This window comes from Panthera uncia, chromosome D2, assembly GCF_023721935.1.
Source record: "Panthera uncia isolate 11264 chromosome D2, Puncia_PCG_1.0, whole genome shotgun sequence".
NCBI classification, from domain to species: Eukaryota; Metazoa; Chordata; class Mammalia; order Carnivora; family Felidae; genus Panthera; species Panthera uncia.
In genome coordinates this window covers 66,711,432-66,725,935 of record NC_064818.1, presented here as the reverse complement: position 1 = coordinate 66,725,935, position 14,504 = coordinate 66,711,432, and the positions used below count along the sequence as shown (strand labels likewise).

At 41.3% G+C, this 14,504-nt stretch overlaps 1 long non-coding RNA gene across 1 annotated transcript in view; it reads right to left on the bottom strand.

Moving 5' to 3' along the window:
* Nucleotides 1-265: 265 nt before the first annotated feature.
* LOC125932974 (uncharacterized) overlaps nucleotides 266-14,504 on the bottom strand; it is a 21,759-nt gene continuing 7,520 nt past the window's right edge. Inside the window, exons 2-4 of the long non-coding RNA XR_007460822.1 lie at nucleotides 12,556-12,627; nucleotides 5,049-5,137; nucleotides 266-706 (exon numbers count right to left, since the gene is read on the bottom strand). This is a non-coding gene — a long non-coding RNA (uncharacterized LOC125932974). The remainder of the gene's footprint in view (nucleotides 707-5,048; nucleotides 5,138-12,555; nucleotides 12,628-14,504) is intronic.

Below are 14,504 nucleotides of genomic sequence, written 5' to 3'. Positions count from 1 at the left end.
TTTTTGACTAAGCTTGCCTTTCATGGTAAATGGTTAAAGACCTGTGTGTCTCATGTCATTAACAAGTGAGCGGATAAATACTTCTATTCAGTAATTTTCTTTGCTGATACAGACAGTTATAAATTCACATAAGTGAAGGAGACAGTTTTCATTTAGAACCCCCACTCAGCATTTTGTGTTACTGATGCTTGCCAGATAAAATAAAATACAACCTCTTTGTTTGCTTGGCAAGCAGCTAGATTTGTTTATTAGGCACCCTCCCACTTTGGTGTTCTTTCCTTGTAACTGGTGCTGGAGTCACTCTTAAGTCAGAACATTCTTAACTCAGGAGCAAGTTGACCTCCTAGGATTGACCTTATAGGATTGCACTCCTTCAGTGTAGACAGAATTCTGACAGAAAGAGACTAGCATTCAGCTGTCTATGTGTGGTGCTCTGCAAGATCCCCTCTATAACTGTAATTAGATTTGAATCTGGAAAGAATAAGAACCACTGACCACCAGGGGAGGAAAGGACTGTAAAAAAGGTATGTTATATGATGGAGACAGTTGGTCCAAGAACAGGAACATGCCTTGCCTGAGGTCACACAATTAATCTAAGTTGGAACAAAAGAAAAAGTCCATATACCAGTCTTCCAAGAGATGTGATTCCCTCCACCAGCCCGTACGTGCATTCTTTTGGGTTAGGGTATCAGTTTCCACACAGGACCTATTAAAAAGAAAAGGCTGCTTGGGAAGAGAGAAACTTAATGTGTTCTCCTTCCACTTAAGCAATTAACAAGAGTTTCTTTATCTGGGAAATTACCAGTGACAGCTCAGCCAAAAAAATAATGTGGAACCTCTCTGACTTCTGTTGAGGTTGGATTCATCCCAAACTTCTGAGACTAATGCCAAGAGAATAAACCAAACCCTGGGAGCTATGACCTTGCCTAGTACTTCCCTTTGCTTGTCTGGGAGTCTTCTTCAATTCCTGTACCATTTGGCACTTTTGAGCAACCCCCTCCTTTTGGATTTTTTTTTCTGTATAATGATCCCTTAGCCTCCCTGTTTCTTATTTCTCTTCCTTTTCAATCAGAACTTCCCCTTACCTTGTATTTAATTCTGTTCTGGATAAGGGATGTTTGAGAGAAACTCAGCAGCTCAGCACATAGTCAGCCCAGCTTCTGGATCCACATTGACCTTGTGCCCAGCTTTAATGACATGTACAGTGACCAAGTCTCTGACTGATGGATGGAAAACAATGAGATAGTCTCAACTACCTTTAAAAGGGTTCAAATTCAGGGTTCTGCCTCACTGAGGATTTCCCTCCACAGGAAATTGTGTGGCTAATGATCTGGGCGTGCCTCTCTACCTGGCCGAGTCCGCCCTCAGCTTGAAAGACAGATGGCCAAGGTGGATGGAGCTGGAGGAGGTAAGTAGCTGAGAAGCCAGAAAGTCCCATGCAGGGAATTAGAAGACAGGTTTTAATGCCAAATGTCCTTGGCCACCCAAGGCCAGGAAACTCAGAGCATGCCGGGCAACTACCAAAGGGAAATATATTTTTGAAGTCTATGCTAGAAGACAGAGGACCCAGAGGTTGCCTTTAGCAAGAGAGCTGTGAAGTCTTTTCCAGCCATCTCCTCTGTTTCTAGGGCTACAAATGAGGCTGATTTATGAGATGCCAATGACCTGCCATGTAAAAGGGGTAGATAAAAGAGAAAAATATATCTGAAATCAGTCTTCGGACACCTGATTATAGCTTAATTTTTCTGTAGACATGTATTTTCTTTTGGCACTCCTTGTTTCTAGCTTAGGCTAGAAGGTTTCATGCTGATAGGAAAGGCCATCTGTTTGGAGAGGTTATTGTTAATATTTGTTTAATGTTGAGAGCTAGACGGCTCACTTTGATAAACTCCAGAGGTTTGTATAATTCAGCTGGCAATCTGACAATCTGGTCACCTGAGGATCTTGAGACAAGACACAGGTAAGCAAGCAACACAGTCACTTATCCATTACTGACCTTTCAGTGTGGTTTTTTATATTTTTTGAAGGATAGAACAAATGCAAAAGGTGTGTCTTAGTCACTTTTGGCTGCTATGGCAAAATATCATTGACTGTGTGGCTTAAACAGTAAAACATTTTTCACAGCTCTGGAGGCTGTAAAGTCTAAGGTCAAGGTGCAGGTGGAGTTAGTAACTGGTGAGGACTCTCCTCCTGGTTTTCAAAGAACCACCCTCTTGCTGTATATTCAACAAGAGAGAACGAGAAAAAGAGAGAGAGAGAGAGAGAGAGAGAGAGAGAGAGAGCGCACACACTCTGGTTTCCTTCTCTGCCTCTAAGGGCACTAATCACATCATTGGTGCTCCACCCATATGACCTCATTTAAACCAAATTCCCTCCAAATATCATCACACTGAGGATTAGGGCTTCAACCTATGAACATTTAGTCCATGGCAAGGGGTTCAGAAAGCCTGAGGGAGGCAAGCAGGAAGTAGCTTTTTGAATGCTGAATTCTGGTGGTGTTTTCTGAAGCATCTCATCTCATTTCAGATTTTGCCTAACTGAAGAATCAGATTCATTTCTCACAAATCAAATATAGTCCTATATTGATGATCTGTTGCTACAGTAGTGCACTTTAATACTCAGTGGCTTAAAAAAATAATCACCTATTGGTTATATGTGAGGAAATCAGCTATGGGAAGACAAGGTGAGTCCCTAGAATAACAATTTACGTTATGCTGGGTTAGACTGCTCTCCTGGTCTCAGCTAGGCTCCCTCACATGTCTGAGCTTGATTGGCTATGGCTGCTCTTGGATAGCCTCAATGGAATGGCTTCCGTGACTGGGGCCTCTCTCCATGTGTCTTTCACATCCCACTAGCAGGCTGGCTCAGGCATGTCCTTACAGAAATTATGGAGAATCAAAGGTGAAAGCAAAAAAAAAAGTACAAGTGCTTTCACAAGTTTCTGCCTGCATTAAGTTTTCTACTGTTTCATTGGTCAAGGAAAGAGACATGGCCAAACTGAGAGTCAGTATATGAGGACATTTCCAAAGGCATGATACATGCAGACTGTTAATCATAACAATGAATGCAGTCATTCTACAATAACATGGGAATATCCAACTTCTTGTATAGTAATACTGCCAAATCCTTACCAGTTGGAGGATATGGATGGCATTTAGACAGATTGCACCCCTGAGCAATTTGGTCTCCGCTGCACTGAACACGGTAAGGCTAGTTTTCCCAAGAGAAAAGAGTTTCCTGCCCACTCTTGCCTCCCAATGTGACTCTAATTGACTTTCAGTCCTAGCAGCAGCACCTGATTGCTGGAGCAGCCACTCTATAGTCAGAGCCCAAAGAAAGAGCCCTTTATCACTTTGTATAACTTTAGCTTCCTTTTCAGTGTGTTTGAGAGAGATGAATGTTCAAAGAAGCCTAAGGATGAAGGAAACGTTATTAGGGTTCTCCTGAGAAACAGAACTAATAGGTGTATTTTATATTCATATATAAAATCTGCTATGTTATATACCATGTATAATAATTATATATAATATATATTATTATATGTGTGTAAATAGAAATATTATAAAATCAAAAGAGAGAGAGAATATATATATAACTGTAGAATAAATAACTTTATAAAAATGAGTTGATTGGTTTATGTGATTATGGAGTCTAAGAAGTCACACATTGGGGCGCCTGGGTGGCTCAGTCGGTTGGGCGTCCGACTTCGGCTCAGGTCATGATCTCGCGGTCCGTGAGTTTGAGCCCCGCGTTGGGCTCTGTGCTGACAGCTCAGAGCCTGGAGCCTGTTTCAGATTCTGTGTCTCCCTCTCTCTCTGACCTTCCCCCATTCATGCTCTGTCTCTCTCTGTCTCAAAAATGAATAAACGTTAAAAAAATTAAAAAAAAAAAAGTCATACAACCCACCATCTGCCAGCTGGATACCCAGGATACCTGGCAATGTAGTTACAGTCTTAGTCAGGAGGCCCGAGAATCAGGAAAGCTGATGGTATAAGTGCCTGAGGGCAGGAGAAGACCCAGCTCAATGGGAAGGCAAGGAGAGCATATCCATCTTTTCTCCACCTTTTTATTCTACTCAGGCCTTTACTGGATAGGATGATGCCCAACCACACTGGGGAGGGCAAGATGCTTTACTCAGTGCACTATTGCAAATGCTAATCTCACCCAGAAACACCCTCACAGACACACTCAGAAATAATGTGCCCAAATATCTGGGCACATCGTGGCCTAATCAAATTAAAACATAAAATAAGCCATCACAGGAATAATAAGTGGAAATTGGAAAGTGAGAAGCAGACTACCTTGTAAGTTCCCCCAAGACTCTATGTGTTTGAGGCACAGATTACCAGAGCAAGGAGGGACCTTCAAGGTCACACCCCCAGCATCCATGATCTCCATGATGTGTCACAATAAAACACTCAAGGGAATCTCAACTCTTGGGTTTCAGCCTCTTAGAGTTTGCTGCTTATATTTTAGCCTAAATGACATATGGGAGCAAAGTCGTGGCAAGGTGTAGGTGTCCACAATATTGAGGAAGAGAGTTCGTTATACATCCTGACTTATTATCTCTCACTCTCCCTCCCCACTCCATACAGGGACCTTTAGAATTGGCATACTATTAGATGCACCATTCCTAGTGTCTTTCCAATTCCTCTTTCCCAGTCTAGACAGAGTTGGCTTCATCCTTCTGCTCTAACTTGCTACTCTTCCAGCAAGCACAGAGTCTATTCTGTCTTTGTTCCTCTTACTTGGTCCTCTTCTTCCACTCCTTTCTTGCAGGGCTTAGACTTCACCTCTCTATTCCCAGATAAGCATCTCTTGGCTATTTCCCCCATTTAAAGCAGGTGGCAGAGTAACACAGTAATATATTTTCATCCATAGACTTGAGCAAAGTGGATGCAGGGTGGAGAAAGAAAGGAATATTCTTTGTGTATTAGGGATTTGATGTCACTGAAATTCATTAATGCCATGTCAGAAATTATTTAATACATCCCTCACTGCTTTGTGGAATAGGAGCATAAAATTCAGTCAAGTGAGGGATTCCATACCTAGATATTTGGTCAGTTTCCCAATTGGGCCTGGACTCAAGTCTTCTGACTTCTGACTTCTGACAGCAGATGTCTTCTCATCTCTGAAACTGTTCAAGCAAGAGACTTACAACCATTACATTGAGGAAAGATTGGATTAATTGGCCCCTGAGGTTCTTTCTAACCCTGAGATTCAGAGACAATGAGTCTAACCCCTCAATTTACAGATGAAGCATCCAAGAGAAGTTAAACAAATTGCCTACACCCCATTGGCCTTGAAGCTAAAATGCAAAACTAGGTCTTCAGTTCCCGTTCAATGTTCTTTCCAAGCACTCTTTGTCTTAGGTGCGTCTCACCTAGAAGAGAACCACTGTCTTGGATTCTTCCTATTTCCTGAATCTAAATGCCAGAGCGCAGAAGAGAGATCTTGTACACCTTGTTTGCCTTTGTTGGATTCGTTTAAGTTGTTCCTGGGCCAAAAACCCATTTTTCAATATTTCCTGTAAAGTTGCCCAGAAGCACTGAGCCCTAGTTATTTGGATCATTTAAAGCAATTGATTTTTTTTCTTCATTATTTTTCTTGTTCTTTCTCAATTCTTTCAGAAGACTCCAAATGAAAACGCAAAGAGAAAAGCAATTTTGAAAGAATTGAACATCTTCAGTTCCTTTTTCAGATAATGGTTTTCTCATTCCTAGCAATATTCTTTATATTCTTTAAATAAATACAACTAAAACTTTCTACCAAATATCCTCAATAGTGAAGAAGAGTGAGCCTGTACTTTTGGAGGTCTGGAGATAAACTCTACATTCTCCCCACTTACCTTGAAATTTCCTTGAAGCCTTTATCTTTCTTTAAAAATGAGAATTTCACATTCAATTCTCCAATCTATGCATTTTATCTAAAGTGTTTCAAATTATATTCCATGGGGGCTCCTGGGTGGCTCAGTCAATTAAGTTTCCAACTTCAGCTCAGGTCATGATCTCCCAGTTTGTGAGTTCAAGCCCGGCATCAGGCCCTGCGTTGACAGCTCAGAGTTTAGAGCCTGCTTAGGATTCTGTGTCTCCCTCTCTCTCCGCTCCCCCCTCCACCCTGCTCACAATCTCTCTGTCAAAAATAAATATTAAAAAAATTTTAAAAATAATTTATATGCCATGAACTAAATTTGATTCTGCAGGAAGGCTCACAGCTATACTGCAACCTATCCTTTTGGCATTGTAGTAAATATGCTTCATTAAAGAAGTATGGCTTTAGGGGTGCCTGGGTGGCCCAGTTGGTGTAGTGTCTACTCTTGGTTTCAGCTCAGGTCATGATCTCGCAGTTTGTGGGATCAAGCCCTGTGTTGGGCTCCACACTAACAGCAAGGAGCCTACTTGGGATTCTCTCTCTCTCTCAAAATAAATAAATAAACTTAAAAAAAATATGACTTTACACACACAGTAGAGATGGATATTGACCTTCCCAGCTTATCCCTGAAAACCATAAAATCACTAAAGGATGAATTCAATAACTGCCAATATTTAATCTCCCTCAAAGAAATTAAAATTACACTCTGCCCCACTAAAGAATAACACCTTCCCCAATATGCATTTTATAATACAATGTTTTAAAATAATAAAAACTAACATAAAACTATTGTTTTATGCATAATCTCACTTCATCCTCACAACTTTATACGGTAAGAACAGTATTAGCAGCTCCATTTACAAATAATGAATTAGAGCCACAAAGGAGTTAAGTTACCCGCCCAAGGTCACATAATAAGTAAAGGGCTGGAGGCGGGGGTTGGGATGACACCCAGTATGTCTCAGAACCACCACACTTTCTGGCTTATGAGTTTCTTCTAGTTTTTGGCAAATATTTGCTCCTCCAGTTGATATACCTCCCTCCCCAAGAGTGGATGTTCTAGAAGCAAATCCTATGACTTGTGTTCCACAAGACAATTTGTTGTTTCTTATCTGTGCCTCCAGTGTAGAAAAAAGCAAAAGAAATCCATGGCCATTTTGTGATATCTTTTGCATTTTTAAGAAAAAGGAGGACATTTGTATCAAAAACAAAAAACAAATCACACAAAAATAAAAATGCAGTGACTCAGATACTATAGGGAATTAACCCTGGAAATACTCAAACTGACAAGGATGAGGTCAGAGAGAAGCTACAGGGAGAAGACCCATTCATTATGGAAAAGGCTTCTGGGGTGAGAATCTTTCAAGTTGCATTCTGTTCTTTCCTTGCTTTTGCACTGTGCATCATCTATCTGCCTGCATTCCCTTCTAGTATTTCTTTAATTCCTTCAGATGCTCAGCCATGTTTCCTGGCTTGTGTCATTGAAGGCTGTCTTAGCCATTGGGAACAAAGATGGTGCTATCACTTTGATCCGCTTCTTGCTAGAGGCCACTATAATTTTCCCCAACTCTATACCCTTGACTATGGAGATGTCTGGCACCATACCAGCAGCACCTCAGAAAGGGAGCTTTGGTTCTTTTAGCTCTGGCTCTCTAACAGTCATGGAGCTTCTCATCATCCTACTTTGGTTTCCCTTCATTCAACAGTATTTCTTAAACATCTACTATGTGCAAACCCTGACTGGAAACTGAAGAGAAGATGGTAAGCAGAACAAATATGCTCCCAATATCTGGAAGAAAGGGAAACCCAGTTAACAAATATGCAAATATATGAAAACTTAAACTGGACAAGTACAAAGAATATGCATGTATGACTGCATTTAGCAGGTGCACCTGACATTGCCTGAGGGAGTTGGAAAAGACTTCTGCAAAAACTGAAGAATGAACAGATGTAAGTTGGGTGAAGGCAGAGGGAGCACAGAGCATTCCAGGAAAGAGAAGAGCACAGAAAACCCTTGAGGCCAGGATGCAGAGACCACAAAGAAAGGAGATATAATATGAGCATACAGAGTTGGGCAAGATCATGCAGAGTCTTCCAGGTCATATATATGACTTTATCCTAAAAGCATGGGAAAACATTGAAGTAGTTAGTGGTGGGAGGGAACTGAATGTCTCATGTAAACAGAGTTATGGTCTGAAAAGATTACTCTGGTCTCAGTGGGGAGAATGAATTAGAAGGAGGGCAATAGGGGATTAAGGGAAATTAATTAAGAGGCTATTAAAGATGTTCAGACAGAAAGGCATAGATTGACTATTGACATTGGAGCTGGAGAGAAATGTTTAGATTAGAAAGATATTGGAGTATAAATTCCATAGGAATTGTTGCTAGATTGAAATGGAGGAGTAAAGAATGACCTCTACTTCCTGGCTTGCATAACTGGATGAATTGTAGTGCCATTCATTGATACAGGGACCATCAAGAGAGGGCCAGGTTTGGAGATGAAAATCATGTTCAGTTTAAGACCATTTTTTTAATTTGGAGCAACTTTGAGTTTGAAATAAAGGCATTAGGTAGACAGTCAGATACACAGGTCTCCAGTTTAGGAGAGAACTCCGAATCAGAAGGATAGATTTGAGAGCCATTGGCATAGAGAAAATAATTAGAACCATAAACAAGGAGATTACCTAAGATGCACTGGAGTCAGATTGGGGTCAGACTGGAGTGGATGAAGGAGTGGCTAAGAGATAAGGAAATAAAGACAGCAAATATAGACAACAGTTTTGAAAAGTTTGGCTGTGAAGGGAATATGGGAGACAGGATGATAACTAGAACAATATGTCGAGTCTTGCCCCCACCTTGGCCTTAGCTACCATTCTCACTTCTTGACTTCAAATAGTTCCTTGTGTGTGTGTGTGTGTGTTCATGTGTGCATGCATGGGCATGTGTTCCTGTGAAGATCTTTACTCACCTTCTGTTTTCTGTGTTCCTGGCCATAGTTCTAGGTGACTGCCTACCATGGTCCCAAACTCACTCATGACCCCTCTCCCACTGGCCTTGTTATTGGATCCCACGATACCAGATCTGGAAGTTTTACAGAAATTATTGTGCATGTGTCTTGAGTGGAGGGATAAGAGGGAAGAGTTGGGTTGATCCCAGATTCTTGACCTTTCTGTCATCAGTTGAATTCAGTCTTACAGCTGGAATATGCTGGAAATCATAGCCTTCACTGTAACAACAGATAGCCTTTACTGAATTATTACTATATGCCAGGGGCTGTGCTGTGTTTCACACAGATCTCATCTTTTAATCTTCACAACTATAAAGTAAATACTATTATCATCACCCCCATTTTACAGAAAAAAGCCTCATGGATAAGACTTAGAGATATGAGATGGTTTGCCGAACACCACACAGAGCTGAAGTGGTAGGGACCATGTGTCCACTCAGACAAGTTCTAGAACTCAGGCTCATCACCACACTCCTCTACTTCCTCTCCATCCTCCCATCTCAGAGCATTTAGATGGATTATCTTCCTTAGGTCTTTGAAACAGCTATATCCTTGTGTCCAGTCACAAAAGTAACAAGTACCCATGAGATTTCTGATAATTTTGATTCATAGCTGAGTACAAGGAATGATGTTTACTGGAAAGGGTGCTGAATTAAGAAGAACTGGCACTGACTGTTGATAGCTGTGTGGTCCTGGGGGACTTAATTCACATTTCGGAGCTTCAATTTCCCATTGGTTAATTAGAAATAATACTCACTGCGTGCTGAAAATGAGCAAGGCATTTTCATATCCATTGTCTCATCAAACCCTTACCTCCCCCAAAATCCCATGTGAGGTAGTTATATCAATATTCCCATTTTATAATTGAGCAAATGAGTCTTATTGAAGTAAATACGTGGTACATTTCTCTGGACATAACACCTACCTGTGTCCAAGGCCGGTCCCTTATGCCTGCCTGCAGAATCTGCCAAACAAGCTCCCATCCATGACCCTCTGGGAAGTTTTCAAGCTCTCAGTCCTCCCAGCCACCTCTTTCACCTCTTCAGTCAACAGTTAATAACTGAGTTCCCACTCTGTGTGAGCCCCTGTATCATTGGGGGAAAGGAGACTTTCTCAACATCTTTTGAAGCTGGTATGATGGACAGCTTGGTAGAGCTGTCATCTTTTTAGGGAAGCTGAGTCCCTCCTGCTACGTCCACTCCATCTCAGTGCAGCCTGTTTTTATTTGCATGTCTACTAGGTCTCCCGCAGAAGGGAAAGGAGGAGGATGTGGCAGCGGATGTACATCAGGGAAGGATCATTAGTCCATGCTAATGCTGTCTGCATAGAGATGGCCCACACACTGCACAGTGGGCCTGGGGCCCTTGGTGTTCACTCAAGGCATCCAGCTGACCAGAACCTCTACTCCATGGGCAGAATGAGTCTGATGATTATGGTTAAAGAGGCTAATAGCAAATGTGGTCATTAAAAAATCAGTCCCAAGCAAGCACAACTTCCAAATGGTAAGAAAACAAGGGCTGTTTCTTGTGGTGACATTATTTCAACCTGGAATAACACTGTCATGACCACAGGCAACCATCACCCTTAGAAAAGTATTTGTCCTTAGATATTCACATGTTAGTTCCCTCTTGAGGCCATGCGTATGGAGAGGTTTCCTCCCCGTGGTGGGGCAGGAGCCTACTGGAAAGAGCTTACACTCAAGGCGTGAAGCCTTGATGCAATATCCTCTTCACCACTCAGATGCTTCTGACTTTGACCAGCTTCCATCACTTCTCTGTCCTGGTGATGTTAACAACTGAAGTCGCTTCCCTGTCTTTCCCAACATCCTTCAAAACCAACTGCAGGAAGAAATTTGGGGGTTTATTTGTCCCTTTTCAGGTTTTTAATTGCCCAAATTCCATATGACAGTACATCCAGCCAAAACCCTAAAGCAATTTTAGAGATTTCTCAGTAAGATTAGAATATGTGCCTATTTGTGTCTATATTCTTACATTGACTGCCACGACTGCTTTGAAAAAAATTTTGACTCTGACAGGGCTCTAATTAATGACAGAATGTTAAAGTTCACATCAGTGCCAAGCCTTTAAAATTAATGCAAATTTAACTTTAAACAAGTTTAGGTGAAAATGACCTGAAAATAATTGATGGGGGTAAATTGCTGATTTTGTTTTCTTCTCCTAGCCTGACCTTTTTGGCTATTCAAGAATTAGTAGGAATTGCAGTCAAGTAAAGACGATATCAGCATTAAGGGACAACTACCCCACATGCCCACCCTTCCCTTGCTGGAGAAGCAATGGCTTCCCACTAAAGCCTTTGGGTGTTATCCAAAAAATCTTCCAGCCTAGAACAGCAGTCTGTCTCCAAGAGAGCTTTATGATTTGCCCTCTTCGTTTTTCACTCCAACCTTAATACACACCTGCATACACAATATTTAACCTGGATTTGGTAACTTCTTACCCTTCCCTTCCCTTTTTCTCCCTTTTCTGTATTTCCATTTTCTTCCTCCTTCCTTTATATTATGGCAAATTTTACTTTAAGTTTGTCCTCTACAGCAGATACCTGAAAAGACTGATAGTTGATTCTGCTAAAAATATTCCTTTTTGCATTTGTATGCATACATGTATTTGATGTTGCCTTTTCAGTATTTCCCACCAGCGTTCCATGATTCTCCCTTATGAATGGCACATGAAGAGTTCTCTATACTAGGCAAGATACAACTTAGGATTCTACCTGAAGGTTGGTGTCATCCCTTTAGATAAATATTCTTGTTCTTTAGAACAAGATTCCTAATCTGCTTTCTTGGTGTGGAGCTCTATGGTAGGCACCCCAACACTCCTTCCACCATACCCCCTATTTTTTCTTGCATATTTTTCCTCTTAATCTTTTCTATTAGGTCTGTGGACATAGGTTGAGTATCATTTTGACAGCCAAGGCCACTGTTATTAAGCAGACAGAGAATTGATGGGTGGTTGGTTGAAATCCTGCATGTTGGAGCTATAGGAAATACTGTTTCATCAATTCAGTTATCAGATGTTCTCAAAAAGCATATGCCGACCCAAGGAGCTTTACACAGTGTCCACATCATCCATTTTGCTTCCTTGTCATGATATGCTTTGGCCCCTCTTCTATATATATTTGGAGCTTCTTTTATAGCCAGGAAAACCCTGTCAGCTTGAAAACTTCCCAGGTCCCAGTAACAAATGCAGAAACTTTGCCTAAAGATATTGGGAACTCCTCTTGCAAGATATTCACTCATATCTAAGAGAATTGTGTCCTCTCTGTTCTTCTCTGACCCCTTTGTCCCAGCAGAATGAGGATTCCATGCATTTTCAAATTTGAAAATTCTGAAACTTCTCAGGAAGTTCTCTTGAAAGCCATTGCCTTATCTTCACCTACAAACCATCCCAATATATACCAGAAATCAGGTCCCTGTACAACATGATTGTTGAAAACAAAACCAGCCTGGAAAAATCTTACCTCTAGTCTTGACTTGCTCATTGTGCTATTCAGATCTTAGCTTAAATATTACTTTTTCAGAAAAGGCTTCCTGACCCTCCTTCCTTCCTCCCTCCCTCTCTCTTTCTCTATCTCTCTGTCTCTCTCTTTCTTCCTATCTATCTGTCTATCTCCCCAAAGGAAAGATAATTCTATGAAAGCAAGGACAGTTTTTGCTTTACCTGCTGTTGAATTTCCAGCACTGCATCAATGCGTTCTTCCTGTGTAACAAACCGTCTCTAAAAGTTAGTGACCTAAAACAACAAACCATTTAATTATTTGCTTATGGTTCTGTGGGGCAACAATTTAGAAGGGACTCCAATGAGACAGTTTTTCTCTGCTCATCATGGTGTCAGCTGGGTTCACTTAGGCATTTGCTGTCAGTTTATGGTCACTGGTCAACTCATAGACCTGGGGGTTGGCTGATTGTCAGTGAGACCAATGACATAACTGTGTGCTCCTCATCTGGTAGACAAGCCTGGACTCTTTCATATGGTGGTGGTCACAGGGTTCCCAAGAGCAACCAGAGAGGGTGAACTCTAATGACCAAGCACTTTCAACACCCTGATTGAGGGCGCCTGCGTGGCTCAGTTGGTTAAAAGTCTGATTTCAGCTCAGGTCACGATCTCGCTGTTCACGAGTTCCAGCCTGGCATCAGGCTCTGTACTAACAGCTCAGAGCCTGGAGCCTGCTTCAGAATCTGTCCCCCCCCGCTCTCTCTGTCCCTCTCCTGCTCATGCTCTGTCTCTCTCTCTCCCTCAAAAATAAATAAGCATTAAAAAAAAAAGTATGTTTAAGACCCTGATTGCATCATACATGCTAATATTCCCATTGGCCAAATAAGGTCACATGTCCAAGTCCAGATTAAAGGAGTGGAAAAAATACACTCTTTCTCTTCATGGAAGAAGCCTCAAAGCCACATTGCAAAGGGCCTACAGGTGGGAAAGCAGATACAAAGATGGGATAAATTTATGACTATTTCCACAATGTATAACAAGTACATGGTGCATGGTGGGCACTCAATAAATACTTGCTGAGTAAATGAATGGATGAACTAGTGAAAAATGAACTCTCCAAATCTACCAGGTAAAATCTCAAGTCCCCACATGGGTTCTAGTTCCTGATACTAAGTATCATGTTTATCAGGCCATGGTTTCTGCCCTTAAAGAGTTCATGATCTAAAGCAGTCTGAAGTTCTGCCTGATTTTATCCTCTGGAGTACGTGCTTATAAGAGTTCCTGTATCCACAGTGACGGATACACTTCAAAGAGAAAAACATGCATGCCTTGGACCACATCACCAGAGGCACAAACCTACCAATCTGGGAGATGAACAACCATGAATTCAAAGTCAGTTGCCAATGGGCCAGGTTTTTCTTTTTGAATCTGCAGTAATTTGTATTTATGTCCTTAAAGCCGTCTATTTGTATATATACAGAATAGAAATTCAAATGAGAGGAATCCCTCTATGTTACAACAACCCTGTGATCTCCATCATCTTCTCACATTTTGCAGTTGAAGACTCATGATAGGTCAGGTCAGGTTTAAAACTTATGTCACGCTGCCACCCTACAAAGATGCGGAACATTTGGATAAACAAAGAGACAGATTGGGGAAAGCCTTTCACTGCTTAGCATTTCAAAATTCTTCCCCTCTGTCTCCGCATTCAAATCTTACTTACCTGTCTTACACGGAAATCTTGATGCCTGCATCCTTTCCAGATCCTGATAAAAATGATCTTCAGACTAGCCACATTTCCCTCTTAATTGGATTCCACAAGTGGACCCTTATTTGAAGATTTTAGGGAACCCTTTTTGCAGTCCTACTGAGAGCCAACAAAAGCAGATAGCTGCATTGCAGGGTGTGGCTTAGATATGTAGCAATAGAGGCTTCCTGATATTGAACCCCCAGAATTAGACTCCCCACCTCGTTGCAAACTTTCCTGCACAGCCAGAGTCCTCTCCTCATGGGGACTTGCTCTAAACATTAAAATCAGGATGAGCAAACCAGAATTCTAGTTTCTTTCTTTCTTTCTTTCTTTCTTTCTTTCTTTCTTTCTTTCTCTCTCTCTCTCTCTCTCTCTTTCTTTCTTTCTTTCTTTCTTTCTTTCTTTCTTTCTTTCTTTCTGAGGG